At 42.0% G+C, this 4,021-nt stretch overlaps 1 pseudogene; it reads right to left on the bottom strand.

The window, feature by feature from the left end:
• Positions 1-2,495: 2,495 nt before the first annotated feature.
• On the bottom strand, positions 2,496-2,839 carry LOC132362306 (large ribosomal subunit protein eL42-like; annotated as a pseudogene).
• Between the last annotated feature and the right edge of the window lie 1,182 nt (positions 2,840-4,021).

The following is a 4,021-nucleotide window of genomic DNA, read 5'->3' as shown; positions in this document are numbered from 1 at the left end:
GCTAAGCCTTGCCCTGTGGATAACCTGGCTAGAGGCATTTCAGAAAGTCTGGGAGGTTGGGTCAAAAGAGGAAATGTGGAGGCTTGCCTCCTCCACCACGCACCCTCCCCACCTCCGCCTTTCCCTTCTCTTCATCCCATTTCTTCCCAGAGGGAGGCCCAGGAGGATAGCACGTGTGGGCAGAGGTCTGGGGGTCTTCTTGCCATTGGACCCTGAGCCTGCAAAGTACATCATCCCTGGGGTCCACACATTTGGGAGACTCTGCACACCTCTCAACACACACAGGAGCCAATCGTGTGTAGAATGTTCCATTGCAGACAAGTAAAAACTGCGGCAAGGTAGGTCTGACATACTATACCTAAGAGTTATTGGGGCTTCATGATAACTAGGAATAAACAATAAGAAGTCCATTGGTCTGGTTTGTGAATGAAACCTATTGCCTGCTATAACAGTAAGCAAAGGATGTTGCAGCCATCGAGCCATTACAGCCTTCCCGATGGTGAGCCCCTAGGGAACTCAGGGTGAAATCAGGACGCCCAGCATCTAAAGCAGTCAGCAGCTGCAGCCACCCCCAATAGTGCACCCTGAGGAGACTCAGGATGAGAAAGCACAGGATACTGGCCCCAGGGAGCTGAGGTGCATATCAAAGGAATGATTTCAGTGAGCCCAGACTCTTGCATCTTCCCAAACACAGAAAAGCGCTAAATTCCTTAACTTGAGATGTCTGGTTTTCCTTAATTAGCAGTAACCTTTCGATGTTCCGACTACCTGGTCTTTGTTACAGGAACTCCTGTGTATCCTGGTTCCCTCTCTTACCTCTTTGGAGCGGTCCCTCAGAGTGATCTGAGATGCTGGGTCCCAGGCTTAAGTCCTCAGTTGTGTCTGCCAAATAAAACACAATTCTCAACTTTTAGGTTGTGCATTTTTTTTCCAAGTCGACACAGTTGTGTCTGGGCGCTTTTCACTTTGCTGGCCCCTGGTTTCTCCGGGTGACAGTCTTCCCTGCTCTTCTGTACTATTGAATTCTAGTACCTTGCTCGCACTCACTCTCACATCCCCAACACACTCAGGGAATTTAACTCTGTGCAACAAGAGTTTCATTCTCTTGGAAATCTGTGTCTCCTGCTCCATGAGATTTCCTGGGTTCTGTCCCAGACCCCCAGTTTCACCCTTCACGTGCCCAGATTACCAGAACTCTGCCTTCACGTCCTTCTTCTTCATCCTTTTACCTGTAGCATCCTTAATCACCACCTCGGGTAAGGTCTCCACCACCAGCACAGTGAGTGTGGGCTTTGACTAGTAGATAAATGAAAAGGAAATAAGGAAGCTCAAGAAAGGGAGAGAAACAAAGTCTCCAAACATTCAGAGATGCAGAGGGCTTATCTTCTTTGATCTTCTCAAGGCCGCTCCACTTTGACATCTCTTATTTTTCTTCTGAATACAGTGGCTAGAAGTAAACTGAGAAAATATGTAAAATAAAAACACATGAATAAGTACCAAGAACATGAAACTGGGACTCCAACTCTAGAATCTGATGATTCCTTGGAAAATTGTTTCTAACAGATGTTCCTTTGAGATCCAGAAGGTCAGACACACCAAGACATTTAAAGCACCTCTCGCTGTGTATGAAATGTTCATCCCCATAGGGAGGGGAGAAGAAGATGCAAGTTACAGCCCAGATCAAGGTAGATTGATCTGCAGGAAAACCAGGAAGCCGGAAAAAAAGAGAAGGGAGCTGAAATTTCAGGAAGGAGCTTTCTTCACTAAAAAGTCAAGTAATCAAATCCAGCTTAACAACACATATGTCCACAGATGCTACAGGCTGTGATCAGAAAATTTTAAATAACCAGCAAACAAGACTTCCTTCAAACATGGGTTTCTTCCTCCTGCTAGAAATAGAATAGTCAGTGCATCTACTCTTACAGTAGGAGAGGAGGGGGAAAAATAAAGGAAGAAAAAGTGAATATCCAAGAAAACATCCGCATGCTGTGATGCCTTAAAATAAAGCAAAAATATTGACTCTGTGTATTAATCGAGGAGGAACAACCACATGCAATTTCCCAAATAAGAAGTAGTTATGGTTACTGCACTTTGGAAAGCAGGAGTGGAGGGAAGTGTCACTTTAAATAACTGCAATTTAAGCAAAACAACAGCTTAATAAAGTGCCAGCAGCTCCCTCACAGTTTAAAAACAGATGGGCTTTGCTACTCAAGAAGAAAGAATTTTTCGACATACTGAGATTTGGAGAGTCTGTCATCGCCCTTTACTGAATCATTAAAACTCTGAAAAGCAGAAATAATGATACAATTTCCATTTCACTTCAGAAACTTTGGTGCTGTATGTTTCATGCGGTCAACAGTATAAAACCATCATCGTTTTCACATTATTATACAGAGAACAGTTATATATTTGCAAACTTTGAATAGGATTTTAGCTAAAGTATTTTTTTACAATCTTTTCATCTTTTTTTTAAAAAAAAACGTAATCTCAAGACTTTATTGTCTTTGGAATGAAACAAGATACGAAGCTGAGAACTGGATCACTTGGTCCTTTCTCTTCTTATGTCTTCCCAGTTCAGAATGCTTGCATCTCTTAATAGCCAGCATTCGCTTAGACCTGCGGTTGGGCTCAATGTATTCAAGCCTCAGCACAATCTCCTTGGTAATTGTAGGCTTTTTCTGGAAAATCAGTTCAGTCTGTCCACCGTAGCCACTCTGCTTCTTGTTATAATGCTGCTTTCCCTGGGCACACAGAAAGTCCTTGCCTTTCCTGTTCTGGGGGATTGGTGCTTGCCATACTTCTTACAGAAAGTCTGACGGGTTTTAGGAACGTTCACCATGTTTACGTGAACACTGTTGTCATGGAAAAAAGGCTTTTTATTTTTTTCTGATCGAATATTCAGGATACTAACAAAATAGCTAATATTTCAACATCAGACCTATGAATACTATGTGTGTGTGTGCACGCACAAACGTGCGCCCACATGTGTATGCATGAGTGTGTGTGTGTGTGTGTGTGTGTGTGTGTATTTCAGCTATGCAAGGTATAGATTTCCTTCTTGCCACAGAGAGGGTGGGCATCTCCTTCCAGGATGTCCAGAATTTTTCTAGTTTTAGCCATGGAAAGTTCCAGTTTCCTGAGAAATTCCTCTATCCTAAGCAAACCAGGACTGTTATATACCCTAGTCACAGGAGACTTTACCTCAGTGCTGTCAGATGCTACTATAAATTGCTGTAGAGTCTTTTTTCCTTTCTTTTTCAACTTTATTGAAATATAATTGACACATAATATTATGTAAGTTTAAAGTGTACAACATGTTGCTTTGATACATTTATATACTGCAATGTGATCACCACCATAGTGTTAGCTAATACGTACCTCTATCACATCACATAATTGCCATTTCTTTTTTTTTTTTTCCTGTGATGAGAACATTTAAGATCGACTCTCTTAGTAACTTTCAAGTATGTGGTACAGTATTTCTATCTATAATCACAAAGCTGTGCATGAGATCCCCAGAACTTACTCGTTTTCTAAAGGGAAGTTTGCACTTTTTGACCAACATCTCCCCGTTTCTGCCATCCGCTAGCCTCTGGTAACCACCATTCAATTCTGTTTCTATGAGTTTGGCTTTTTTATATTCCACATATAAACAAAATCATACAGTATTTGTCTTTCTCTGTCTGATTTATTTCACTCAGCATAATGTCCTCTAAGACCACCCATACTGCCCTCAAAATATTAAAACTGGAACTGCCATATGATCCAGCAATCCCACTTCTGGGTACATATCCAAAGGAAATGAAAACAGGGTATCTGAGGTCCCTGCACTCCCCTGTTTATCTTTTGTGATAATCATAGCAAAGAGCCTTTTTCTTGATGGAAGGGTCTGGCACCTTAAGGAAGCTGTGAGAACCCATTTCAACCCTGATCCTAATGTAAGAAGCTTGGCATCTGCCTTAGTTTCCATTTGGAGCTGGAAACCAAATCACTGGAGAAGGAATATGTAGTTTGTAAAACC

This window comes from Balaenoptera ricei, chromosome 3 (assembly GCF_028023285.1).
Source record: "Balaenoptera ricei isolate mBalRic1 chromosome 3, mBalRic1.hap2, whole genome shotgun sequence".
NCBI classification, from domain to species: Eukaryota; Metazoa; Chordata; class Mammalia; order Artiodactyla; family Balaenopteridae; genus Balaenoptera; species Balaenoptera ricei.
This window is presented reverse-complemented; position numbering and strand designations above follow the sequence as displayed.